The sequence below is a fragment of the Hemiscyllium ocellatum genome, chromosome 4 (genome assembly GCF_020745735.1).
Source record: "Hemiscyllium ocellatum isolate sHemOce1 chromosome 4, sHemOce1.pat.X.cur, whole genome shotgun sequence".
NCBI lineage: Eukaryota > Metazoa > Chordata > Chondrichthyes > Orectolobiformes > Hemiscylliidae > Hemiscyllium > Hemiscyllium ocellatum.
Window position 1 is genome coordinate 94801328 of NC_083404.1, and position 14143 is coordinate 94815470.

A 14143-nucleotide genomic window follows, 5' to 3' on the forward strand; every position below is an offset into this window, starting at 1 on the left:
GTTTGAGTTATAAAGAGAGGTTGGATAGACTGAGAGGGTACTTATAGAAGTCTATAAATAGGGAGTGGATAATTCACAATTCTTTAGATTACTTACAGTGTGGAAACAGGCCCCTTGGCTTAACAAGTCCACACCAGCCCGCTGAAGCACAATCCACTCAGATCTAGTTCCCCACACTTACCCCCTAACCTAACATTATGGGCAACTTAGCATGGCCAATTCACCTAACCTGCACATTTTTGGACTGTGGGAGGAAACCCTAGCACGGAGTAAACTCATGCAGACATGGGGAGAACGTGCAAACTCCTCACAGACTATTGCCTGAGGCAGGAATTGAACCTGGGTCTCTGGCGCTGCGAGGCAGCAGTGCTAACCACCGTGACACCCATTAGGTAAGCCAAGAGATTTTCCCCATGTTAGGGAAGTCTAAAACTAGAGGGCATAGGTTTAAGGTGAGAGTTAAAAGATAAAGTAGGTCCAGAGGAGCAATTTTACAGAGTGGTTAGTGTCTGAATGGCCATCTGCTTTTATATTTCCTCTAGTTAGGTATTAAAAATATTTTGATAAAGCACCTTGTTAAGGATAATTCGCTTAGTCAACGGGGTTTTTAATGCAAGTTATTGTGGTTGTAGTAAGGGTGGCAACGATTCCAGCAGAAGTCTTCTATCAGTTTTGAACTCCTTGCCACTAAAAGAGAAACTTATATCGTGTGCTTTCCAGAAGTAGGTAGACGTCAGTACTGGAGCGCAGGCTGTGGGGATGAGCCAACTGCAGACAGATTAGATTAGATTAGATTACTTACAGTGTGGAAACAGGCCCTTCGGCCCAACAAGTCCACACCGACCCGCCGAAGCGCAACCCACCCATACCCCTACATATACCCCTTACCTAACACTACGGGGAATTTAGCATGGCCAATTCACCTGACCCGCACATCTTTGGACAGGTTTTGACAAAATGCCTATCATAGTTATCCTGTATCTTCAGCATATGATACTGGGGGCGAAGAATTAATAGACTAATTGTCCCAGACACTAGATGATTTAAGTAACTGCTTTGTTCGGAACGTGATTGTGGCAAGGGACTTCCAGAAAGTCATCAGAAATCCTTTCCGGATGTCCTCAAAGACGTGAAACTTTCTCATGGTAGTCCCTTGCTTGTCGGAGAACTAAAATGCAGGCGGGAGGCATTGGAGAGAGAGCACATAAATCTCCCAACACCTAATCTGCTCGACCCTTCAGGCACAACTAGAAAAGGCACACTGGACTGGAAACGTTCACTGAGTTTCTCTCCACAGAAATGCCGGACCTGAGGCACTCTTGTGTTTTCATTTCAGAAAACCCCCGGCATTTCGCTTTTGTTTCTCGAACAGGCGATACCGCCTGAGGATGTTTGTGGGCGGGGCCTGACCACCGTTTACTCCGTGCATTTACAGAGGCGCAGTTGGGCCGGCTCCTGCAGCACGGACACGCTACTATCGCGGCTGCGGGGGGCTGCCCTCACAGTGACTGCGTGCGTCGCTGGACAACACGCGCTAGGAGCACCGCCCTCACGTGCGCGTGGCACGGACCGACGGGGCGGTGCGGGTGCGTACGCGCACTCACGAGGTGTGGGTGCCGCGCGCTCAGGCGGTGACGGTGCCGCGCCGGAGATGGGGATTGGCGAGCGGGGCTGCGCGCCGGAGCCGAGAGACGGGGAGTGAAGGGGAGTCGGAGCGGCAGGGCCAGGGCCAGGGAGGAGGAGGAGGCCTTTAAACAGGTGAGCGGCGCAGGCCCCGGGCAGCCGGGTTGCCAATGGTGACCGTTTGCCTGTGTCTGCGGTTTGGATGTTGTTCTCCTTTGGCCCACTCCTCGGTCGGTCTCGGTTCTTGCCGGAGTTGTCAGTGATGGAGATGGAGGAGGCTGCGAGCCGGGCCCTGCCTCCCCTTCTCTCAGGGCAGGCGGCGGCGACGGCGGAGGAGGAGGAGGAGGAGGAGGAGGAGGAGGAGGAGGAGGAGGAGGAGGAGGCCGAGGCCCGGACCCCTGAGCCTGAGGAGGTACCCCTGGCCAAGGCCTGGGGGCACGGCGTCTGGGGAGGGGGAGAGAGAACATGGAGCTAGCTGCTGATCCGGCTTTCCAGCCGACACACTCAATCCGGATGTGCAGAATAGATATGTTGTATTAATTTAAAACTTATTGTCAAAGGAGTGGACATTTGCAGCGTGCTATCCCTCTCCGGGACTGTTTGTTTTCTTTAAAATTGCTGATACATGGATGAGAGTTGGCCTGGGCCAGCTGGGTTTAGTATGTGTTTGGGACTCGAATGGACCCTTGTCTGGTCTCTGTCTTCGCGTCGGGAGGATGAGATGGTTTGTGGGGGTGGGTGGTGGTTGTTTATGAGAAAGGACCATTGCAATTCCAAATGCATGCTGCCCTCCTGGCAATCACAAAGTATCCCTGACCATGACGAAGCAGCAGCACGTCTTAATACTTGTACACAAGCGCTTTTGGCCAAAATCTTTCTCGGTCTTCGTGCTGTTGGGCATTACGGTCCAGGGCATCCGATGTGATCGGAGAGAGAAAACGGCGTTTGCAAGTTTTACCATTTGACGAAATGCATTTTTCTCGGGGTGTTTTTAAAATGTTTTCTGGATTCCTGTCAGCTGTAGTTGTCTCCCCGCCCGCCCCTTGCTTACAAGGTCCAAGATCCCGAGAATTCCTTGGTTCCTCTGCCTCTGCTGACAGAAGTAGAATATTGCAGCATCTTATTACTGGGCTGTTTTGGAGGCCTGGTACTATTTGCGAATGTACAGCCCGATGAGCTGTTTACCGCTTTATAATTACTGTGTATAGATGGATTTTTAAACCTCCCATATGAAAAGGAAAATTATAGCTGTCGTGGTGCACTGTCCTTGCCCAAATAACAGCTGCCACAATCCAGGAAAGCCCTGTATATCAACTGAATTTACAGATATGTACGTTTTAAAAGAAAAAAAGTGTGTTTTCTGTAAAATCAAAGAAATCATAACATCAAATTTAATCATAATTGCTACAGGAAGATGTGTGTTGAGTGCAAAGTCCCCGTTTCTGTTGTATTAAATAATGCATTAGTTTACTGTTTGGTTTGTTTATGACTTATACAAAGGTTATTGGTTGTCAGCATTCAAATTAATGTCTAAAATAGACTTTGTAGTTGAAACTGTTTCTTACATTGCAAATCTTGCATTCTGTTCATGCTAAGCATTTATGTTGAGAGCTTTTTTCAACAAAAACTTGACTTGTGTCAAGCCTGATACTTATATTTATATTGAATGCTTGATTTTCATACACAGCCTGTGAAGTTTAGTTTGCTGAGGCCACCTAGACAATTACTTTTAAGTTGCAGATGTTTGCGAAATCACCTCATCTTGATAGCTAGTCCGTTTGTACTACTGTATCGGACTGCATGAGCCCTTGGTTTGACCAGTGACAGAGTAAAGCTTTTTCAGTTACTGCACTTGGAGTTGTTGCATTTATGGGCTTGCATATTTGATTTTCCTATAAATCAGAAAAGGGTCAAAAGAAATACAAGAATACCTTTTCAAAAAAACTCTTGTGGTTTGACATCAGTTTAGCTTGATTTTTAAAGTGTCATTCAAGAAGTGGGCAGTGGATAAAGCAGGGAATTACAGGCCAGTCATTCTAACTTCAGTAGTGGGGAGAGTATTGGAAGCAGTTCTGAAGTACATCATTAATCTGCCTTTGGAGAGACAAGAATTCACCAAGAATAGTCAGTGTGGCATTGTTAAGAGGAGGTCATGTCTGTCCAATTTAATTGAATTTTTCAAAGAGGTGACTAGGTATGTAGATGAGGGCAATGCATTGGATGTGATCGATTGAAAGTAAGGCCTCATATGGGAGATTGATAGCAAAGGTTGACCGGGGAAAGCCTATGAGATCAAAGGAAATTTGGCTAATTGAATCCAGAATTGTCTGAATGATAGGGAGCAAAGGCTCATGAGTGAGAGGCGACTGGAAGCCCGTATCTATTCTGCGTACTTCAGTATTGTGGCTCTTGCTGTTTGTAGTATATATAATAATTGGTTTAGACTTGAATGTAGGAGGGTTGAGCAGCAAGTTCACAGTACAAAAATTGGTGAGGTGGTAAATTAGAGAGTTGGACAGCCTTAGATTACAGGGGATATCAATGAGCTGAACAGTGGCAAATCCAGATAAGCGTGAGGTGATGCACTTGGTCAGGGAAACCCAACAAGGGATTACGTGATGAATGGGTTGGACCCCGGAAAGTACTGAGGATCAGAGGGAGCCTGGTGTGCATCTCCACTGGTCCATTGAGGTAGCGGGACAGGTAGACAAAGTGGTTAAGAAGTATATGGATACTTGCCATTATTATTGAGACTTTTAAAATTGAGGGGCATAATCCAGGTAGACGTGAAGTTTCTTCATTTAATTAGTTGTTTATCTTTGGAATCTACTAATTCAGAGTTTTGGAGATTTGGCTGTTGAATACATTTAAGGCAAAGGTTGTTATAATTTAGGGTACTGAGGGAAACAAGAGAGATCATGTGGAAAAGTAGAGTTTTGGTGGAACAGCAGAATTTTTCTTATTCATTCATGTGATGGAGGTGTTGTTGGCTGGGCCAATATTTATTGTTCATCCCTCGTGGCCCTTGAAGGTGGTGGTGAGCTACCACCTTGTACCAATGAATAATTTGTGCTGTTGGTTGACTCAAAGTGCTGTTAGGGAGTTCCAGGATTTTGACCCAATGACACTGAAGGAACAGCAATATATTTGCAAGTCAGGACGGTAAATGGCTTGGAGGAAAAGTTGCAGGTGCTGGTATTCCCATGTATCTGTTCTCCCTGTCCTAATGGTAATGGTCATGGGTTTGGAAGGAGCTGTCTAAGGAATTTGGTGAAGTTATTAATTGCAGAACAGGTTCGAAGGATCGAATTGCCTCCTTCAGTTCCTGTTTCTTGTATCTTAGATAAAATGGGCGTATTTTGGCACCCTGACATCACACACAAATGTATGAAGGCAAGAAGGCCAGGGAAGTCTTTATTTTTACAATCGTGCTGAGGGCAGTCATATTGATTACTGAAGATGTCATTAAGGAAAAGCACAAAACTAAAAATCTGAAACAAGAATTGTTGGGTATTTATTGAAGGCAATAATACAAATGAGTACTTTGACATAAACTTATCATTTTTTGTTTAATTTTCTGACTTGAAATGTCACTTGAAATGTGCTGGAAACTTGACGATGGAGAGAGAATAGCACCTCTGAATTAACAGGAACAAAGGAAGCTTGTAAAACAAATGTCAGGGAGAGAAAGTTGGTGTTTTTTGGTGTTGTATCATGCTTCTCCTCTTGGTTGGCTGCTATGTGAGAAATTAATTTAGGTATCACCTTGTCAAAAAATGGTTCATACCATTAGGAAATCGGGGGTGGGAAAGCAATAGTTACAAAAATGGAAAACAAAATTATAGTAACACAATATGTGTTTATCTTCAACATTTTAATTTTTATAGTGTGTATCTTATGAAGAATATCTTGCACTCTATTGAGAGACTGTTTACAGTATAGAAGTTAAATTGTCATAGTCTTAGAGGACCATAAAGCTGCTCTGTTAGCAGAGAGTTGACTGGTGATAGTTTAACCTGAGGGTCACCATGCCTCTGGTGAGGTTGAGAAGGGGAAGCTTTCATGTTATCTCATCCAATACAGAAATTGAAGCTGCTCTGCATTGCAAACTAGCCATCCAGCCAACTGAGTAATCAGCACCTGGTTATATATGTGAAAACAATAGTTGAATTTTAATGTTTTCCATGCAGTGTTAATGCATCATTTTGCAGCTCTGCTGAGATGAATCCGAAAAGTGATAACACTCATTTGTGAAAGCCCAGTTGTAAAGACGTAAAAAATTGACACTAATGTGTCAAAAAAACTATTGGAAAAAGGCCTGAAATTGGATATTTGGAATTATTTTCTTTAAAGTGATTTTATTTTGTCTTCACCTTTGCAGCAGTGCAAGTCATTCTGCTATAACGAGCGCTTTGTTAATGCGAATTCACTATGACGCGATTGACGAATTGGAAACACTTTCTAAAGTACGAACCTTTTAAAACGTATTTTGGATGTGATTCCCGCCCTATTAGTTTAAATGGTACCACTATTATGCAATTTCTGTATAACATGGGGTTGCATGAGAACGGAACTACCTCTTATAGCAGAACTGACTTTGTAATCAAATTGATCAACCAGATGTTGCTTTGTGGTAGATGTTATTTATTTGGAAAAGGCATTGTAAAAGCAATTGCTATTAGATCAGCCGCACCAAGTGCCCTGCTAGCTCAACTGAATAGTGTCTATTCAAACACCAATTTATCAATTGGAAAAACACCAGCTTTTGGTGCAGAATGTTTTAGCTTATCTAAAACAGGAGCCAGGTAAATGGGCTATATTTCCTACCATAAACAAAACTTCTTTCCATCAAATATTTGCGAGAAATATTGTTTTCTTCTATGGGAAGGACCTAATGTATCAATAATTTGATATAAGCATAGATTTAAGATTTCATTTTTCACAAACCACCATGAATAACAGTTCCATGTTTTTCCAATTGGACTTGCATGTAATTTATTCAACAACAATTACTTGGTTTCTGATCTTTTGAATTGACCTTGGTAGGACAAGGGATATTATTGTTGTAAGATTAGGGTTTAAAAATTAACATTAGGAGAAAATATCCTGCAGAGGAGGGAGAATAGTAATTGGTTGTCATTTATTACCAATACCTTTTTTAAAATACTTTATTTCTTGATTTGCCCTCACTTTACTTTTGGATGGTGCTTTATCGTGATGAAATTTCTCCAAATATTTTACAAATAATTTCTGTATTCTTGTTTGGAGTAAAATGTGTGAATTTATCTTTATTCTAGTGGACCCGATGCAAGTTGTATAAATACTAATAATTCCAGAGCTTAATTACAAAAAAATCCAGATCTCAATAAGCAATTGTGTCACTACTGCTGAGCCAGGAGATCCAGGTTCAAGTCTCTCCTGCTCCAGAAGTGTGTATTAACGTCTCTGAACACGTTGCTTTAAAAAAATCTTAATTCTGGATCTTAGTGCCCTGGTGATATGGTAGTGTCCCTAACTCTGGACCCAAAGCCTGGGTTCATATCTGCTTCAGAAGTGTGTAATGACCTCTCTGGTTGATTATACTTATGAGTTAACATAAGAGGATTCAGAAAGTGAGTAGAAGAGTGAGATTAGACTGCTTGCTGCAAGGGGAAATCGAACAGGAACAAATTTGAAGGGCAGAATGGTCTGTTTCTGTATTGTAACGTTGATAACTGCCAAAAAGGTTAAAGTTATAATAATATCATTAATTCCAGATCTTCAAGGCTCTTGTAGTGCAGTAGTGATGTCCCAATCTCTAGAGCACAAAGTCTGGGTTTAAATCCCACCTGTTCCAGAAGTATGTAATAACAATTCTGAACAGCTAGATTAGAAAATATTTAATTCCAGACCTCTGGTTTCTTGTGGCGCAATGGTAGTACCTCTGCTTTTGGGCCAGAAGATCCAGTTTCAAGTTCTGCTGTCAGAGGTATGGTATCACATGTCTGTATGGGTTAATTTAAAAATCTTCCAGATCTCAAAATCTAATGCAGAATCAGTGTAGAGTTTGTACTGTCAACTGTAAACCAGTGTGTACCGGAAACTGGAACTGCTTTGGTTTGCAGTTGACAGTATAAACAGGGCATAATTGATAAAGTTAAACTTTTTTTTCAAGTGACAAATGAGATAAACAGAATTACACACTGTTCTGCATTGATTTAAGACGAAACAGATCACAAGATCCAATTTAATTCTAATCTGATGAATCATTATGTCAACATGTAAAGCCAGTTAGAAAGGCGTAGAACTGAAATTCATAGTGACTTCTCAAAAATGAAAATTTAAACCTGTTTTAATGTATAGAAAAATTGAACAGTGAAATTAATGACATTCAGTTAGGAAATCCTTGAGTTTTGATTCAGGAAAAATGGTGGCAGCTGACTTCCAAGCTACCTTTGTGTTAATCAACCTGGACAGACTGAGGTATTCTGGAGTAATAAATCTGTTTGCCACATCTCCTGCGCCTTCTTATTGCATGTCTTGAAACAAGTATTAAATCAGAACTAATACGTTAAATATCACCTCGGCTCAGTTTCTTCTCAGTGAGTTGTGACTACCTGCTTGAGGACTGAATCTAAATGGATGTTTCACTGGGGTACTGTGGGGGTATTATATTGTCAGAGAAGCCAATTTTGGCAGACTTATTCAACTCCAGTTCAAGAGCATCTTCTGTTCTTCATTGGTGTCTAACCCATGCTCATCCTGCAGCTAGTAAAAAATGAGGTCTGCAGATGTTGGAGATCACAGCTGAAAATGTGTTGCTGGTCAAAGCATAGCAGGCCAGGCAGCATCTCAGGAATAGGGAATTCGACGTTTCGAGTATAAGCCCTTCATCAGGAATGAGAGAGAGTGTAGCCAAGCAGGCTAAGATAAAAGGTAGGGAGGAGGGACTTGGGGGAGGGGCGATGGAGGTGGGATAGGTGGAAGGAGGTCAAGGTGAGGGTGATAGGCCGGAGTGGGGTGGGGGCGGAGAGGTCAGGAAGGAGATTGCAGGTTAGGAGGGCGGTGCTGAGTTGAGGGAACTGACTGAGACAAGGTGGGGGGAGGGGAAATGAGGAAACTGGAGAAATCTGAATTCATACCTTGTGGTTGGAGGGTTTCCAGGCGGAAGATGAGGTGCTTCTCCTCCAGCCGTCGTGTTGTTATGTTCTGCCGGTGGAGGAGTCCAAGGACCTGCATGTCCTCGGTGGTTACATGCTCATTCATTTGATGTTTTTTGGGGAAAAAAAACTGATTTATTTGTCTTATAATGGGTAATGCGCTTCAGAACTAATCCAGTGGTTGTGAAATATTCCATGATGTCCCAGGGCTGTGATAAAGGGATACTGATAGACTTGTTGCATAATTAAGGTCCCTGGCATTAAAGTGGCACTGCAATGAATATATGGATATCACTTTCAGCCAGAAAGCAGAGCATTGTAGATTGTTGAAATATATAGTTTGAGATTTTACAGAAGATTTGTAGCTCAGGTTGCTAGTTTGCTCGCTGAGCTAATGGGTTTGTCCTCCGATGTTTCATCACCATGCTAGGTAACACCCACAGTGAGCCTCTAGTGAAGGGTTCGTGTCTTGTCCCACTTGCTATTATTGGATCTTGGTTTGTTGTAGTGGGTGAGATCATTTCCAGTTCTGTATCTGAGAGGTTGGCAAATGGGGTCCAAATCTATATGGAGTTGTTAATGGAGTTCTGGTTTGAATGCCAGGCCTCTAGGAATTTCTGCGTGTGTATCTGTTTGGCCTATCCCAGGATGGATATATTGTCCCAGCTGAACTGGTGTCCCTCTTTAGTGTCTGTGTATAGATACCAGTGATTGTTGGACGTGTTTTTTGGTGGCTAGTTAGTGCTTTTTTTTTTGCCTAGTGGCTAGTTTCCTGCCACTTTGTCCAGTGTAATGTTTGGAACAGCATTTACCTGATAAGCGCAGTCTGCCAATTCCTGCACAACAGACCTAAACAGGAAGACAGCACGTCCAGAAACTGTAGTCAAAAACATTTCTGAAATGACCACCAGACTATTCTGGCCCCGAGGCATCATGGTAGCCCACAAACCTACTATCAACTTCATCAGTAGTTGTTTAGTTTAATGGGCCCCGTATCCACAACCAGCAGAACGAATGTGATATAGAGATTACCCTGAAAATCTGTATCAAATATTACATTGAACAAACCGGCCAGAAACAAGCCACCAGGATACATGAGGATCAGCTAGCCATCAAAAGACACGACCAACAATCACTTGTATCCATGCACACAGACGGAGAGGGACACCAATTCAAATGGATAATAATCTATCCTGGGATAGACGTACAGGAATTCCTAGAGGGCTGGCATTTAAACCAGCACTCCAATAACAACTCCATTCACCAACCTCTCAAATACAGAACTGGAAATGATACCAGCCACCAATACAAATTAAGACCCATAAATAGCAAGTGGCACAAGACATCAACGCTTCACTGGAAGCTCACTAATGATGTTACCTAGCATGGTGACGTAATGTCTGAGAACAGCCCCATCAGCTCAGCAAGCAAACTGATAACCTAAAATATAGAGTGATATCTATTAGGCTTAGTTTCGACCACTGCTCTTTTGTTATGATAATGATCAGGTATTGTGTATAATTGTATGTAGATGTATCATTTTCAAATTTAAAGTTAAATCACACAACACCTGGTTATAGTCCAATCGGTTTATTTGGAAGCACTAGCTTTTAGAGCGCTGCACAAATCCCTAAGGAGGGAGCAGCGCTCTGAAAGCTAGTGCTTCCAAATACCCCTGTTAGACTATAAGCAGGTGTTGTGTGATTTCTACCATTGTACGCCCCAGTCCAACACTGGCATCTCCAAATCATTTCAAATTTTATGATGACACAGAACATGAAGAAAACTAACTCCAGTAAAGTGGAACCTGCAAGGGTAGAGCTTAGCACACCAAAAGACAGAAAACTAGTGGTTGATTTACATAGACCTCTAAACTGTCGTGGTATGTTGGGGAAGGCCTAAACAAAAGAAGTTAGAAATGCAAACAATAAAGGTACAGCTGCAATTCTGGGCAACATTGATTATCCAAATCTATGTTAATTAAAAGAATTGAGTCAATATTGTTGAGGAATACCTGCGCTGTGTATAAGCTGGTTTCTGGATCAATATATTGGGGAGCTAATGAGACAGCAGGCCATTTGAGACGGTATTATGAAATGAGAAAGGAATAATTGGCAATGTAGTTGCTCAAGATGAGGAAGAATGATCATTAGGTTAGTATTCTTTCAGGTGCAGAGTGTTGTAGGTGCTTCTGAATCAAAATGAAACTACAGTACTATGCAGTATGAGTTGCAAAGGTAAATTGGGAAGCGCTTCTTAAATGGATGACAGTGGATAGGCAATGACTAATATTTAAGCGAGGCATGGAGGAATTACAACAATTGTTAATTCCTGACTGGTGCAAAACCAAAACTGTAGAGGTGACCTGGCCATATCTAACAATGGAAATTAGGATAGTATTATATCCAATTCAGGGTGTACAAAATGTCTAAAGAAAAAGCATCCATGAGGATTGGGAGTAGTTTAGATTTTAGCAAATGGGGGACAAAGGGATTGATTTATGTGAGGTAAAATAGGGTACAAGAAACATACAGGGATCATACAAACAGTAATTTCTTTTATAGAAATGTGAAGAGAAAAAGATAAGTGAAGGTCCCTTACAGTCAGAAACAGGGAAGTTTTACAATGGGGAAAAAGATGGCAGACTGATAGAATCAAAGCCTGTATTTTGTCTTCACAATTGAGTACACAAATAATGCCCCAAAATGGGCACTTCAGGGTGTAATGAGAGGGAGGAACTGGGAAAAAAAAATAGTAGTAGTATGGAAGTACTACTACTTCCATTGGGGAAGTTCATCATCAGTTTAATGGCTGATTAAATCCCAATTTCCAAGAATCTTGTCTCTCCTGAAAGTCCAACTAATCTACATTCATTAGCTCTCACTTATCAACTCTTCTAGTTGTGTGCTTGAAAACCTCCTGTAGCTTTGTCCAGCATAATTTCCCTTTCATAAGTCCATGATGACTCTGCGATGATACCACTGTTTTCCATGTGCTCTGCTATTAAATCTTTTAGAATGGACTCTAGCATTTTCTCCATTACCAATGTCAGGTCTATGCATTCCTGTTTCCTCTCTGCATTTTTTTAAACAATGGGGTTGCATTAGCTACCCTCCAATCTATCGGAACTGTACCAGAGACTATAGAAATCTTGAATGATGTCCAGCAATGTATCCACAGTTTCTATTGTCCCTTCCTTGTGCATTCTGAACTTTCAGAAAATTCTTGATGAAGTTCCTCATAAGAGGTTACTGTGTACTGACATAGATAGAGAACTGGTTGGTAGACAGGAAACAAAAAGAACTGGAATAAATAGGTTTTTTTTCCCAAGTGGCACACAGTGAAGAAAGCAAATGGATTGTTGGGTATTGCAGGATTAGTGCTTGGACCCCACCTATTCACTATGTATTAATGATTTAGATGAGGGAACTAAATGTCTTTAGTCTGCAGGTGATACAAAGCTGGGTGGAAGGGTAAATTGTGAGGAGGATGCAGCAAATCTTCATTGTGATTTGGGCAAGTTGATTGAGTGGGCAGATGATTTGCAGATGAAGTATAATCTGGATAAGTGTAAGATATAGCAAAAAACACAAAGCAGGTTATCTGAATGACAGTAGATTGGGAAGAGGAATAGTGCAACAAGACCTGTGTCTTTGTAAACCAGTTGCTGAAAATAAGCATTCATGGTGCAGCCGGCAGTGAAGAAAGCTAATGGTATGTTGGCCTTTATAATGAGAGGATTCAAGTATAGGATCAGGGATGTTTTGCTGCGATTGTACAGGGCCTTAATGAGACTATGTTTGAATTACTGGGTGCAGGTTCTGTATCCTTATGTGAGGAAAGATGTTCTGGCGATAGAGAGAATGCAACAAAATTTTACCAGACTGATTCTCTACATTCGGGAGACAGGACGCTTACTCGCAGAGCGCTTCAGAGAACATCTCCACGACGCACTCAACAATCAACCCCACCACCCCATGGCTGAACACTTCAACTCCCCCTCCCACTCTGCCAAGGACATGCATGTCTCCATCGCCACTCCCTTACCACCCAATGCCTGGAGGAAGAATGCTTCATCTTCTGCCTTGGGACCCTCCAACCCCATGGCATCAATGTGGATTTCACCAGTTTCCTCAGTTTCCCTATCTCCTCCCCCACCTTACTCCAGTTCCACCCTTCCAGCTCAGCACCGTCCTCATGACCTGTCCCACTTGTCAATCTTCCTTCCCATCTATCTGCTCCACCCTCCCCTCCGAACTATTACCTTTACTCCCACTTCCAACCACCTAATGCACTCTCAGCTACCTTCCCTGGCCCACTCCTCTCCCATTTATCTCTCCACCCCCAAGGCTCCCAGCCTCATTTCTGGTAAAGAGCTTTTTAAAAAAGAACATTAAAATGTTTTTTTCCTGCTCCTTGAATGGTGCCTGATGTGTTGTGCTTTTCCAGCACCACACTCTTGACTCTAATCTCCGGCATCTGCAGTGTTCATTTTCACCCGCCTCGTTCCTGAGATGACAGGACTGATTAATGAAGAGAGTTTGAATTAGTTAGGATTATATACGTTGCTGTTTGAGAAATCAGAGGAATCTGATAGCCTATACGATTCTAACTGGACAACACGAGGTAAATGCAGGAAGGATGTTCCTGATGATTAGGGAGAATCAGGGGTCACAGTCTAAGGATATGGAGTAGGCCATTTAGGATAGAGATGAGAAATTTCTTCACCTAGAGAATGGTGAGCCTGTGGAATTCTCTGCCATAGAATGAGACTGAAACATTGAATACTTTCAGGAAGGAGTTAAATATAGTTCCTAGAGTTGAAAGGCAGAAAATGTATGGAGAGAAAGCAGGAATAGTTTGCTGAGTTACATAACCATATTGAATGGTGGAGAAAGCATGAGCAGAATGACCTTTTAAGACTATACTGGGGATCATCCTAATGAACTGCCTCCAATTAAAGCTGTGCTGCAACTTCCTGCCGTTTTCTCTGTTTATGGTTTTCTCTCGCTCCTAAATTTTACGTCTCTAAAGTCATTTAAGTGATGAATAAAATAATGGCTGACTTCGTAAAGATGTAGAATGGTGAAATTGAGCAACTTGATTGGGAAAGCAATGAGGTGGTATGTATTAATTTTGAGTAATGAGAATGTAGCGAGAGAGACACCTGTAGGTTCATGTGGTGAGACAAGTTTATAAATCTGCTTTCAAAAGTGCACAAGAGGATTGTTAGCTTTCGAATTCGATGTTTATAGTTATTGATTTGGGAGTCAACAACACTTTCAAGGATACTGGTTAGATCACAGCCAATTGTCAAATTTTTGACTTTAGAAAGAAAATCAAGACCTTCGGGATTTGCTAGAATGAACCAGCGAAGAGGG

The 14143-nt window shown here is 42.1% G+C and overlaps 1 protein-coding gene across 3 annotated transcripts in view; it reads left to right on the forward strand.

Annotated features, from left to right (window-relative positions):
• The first annotated feature begins 1512 nt into the window (after positions 1–1512).
• Positions 1513–14143, forward strand: part of LOC132815009 (NEDD4-like E3 ubiquitin-protein ligase WWP1) — a 163687-nt gene continuing 151056 nt past the window's right edge. For all 3 annotated transcript variants that reach the window (XM_060823632.1, XM_060823631.1, XM_060823633.1), the window contains exon 1: positions 1513–1758. The gene's annotated coding sequence lies outside the window, so the exon portion shown is untranslated. The remainder of the gene's footprint in view (positions 1759–14143) is intronic.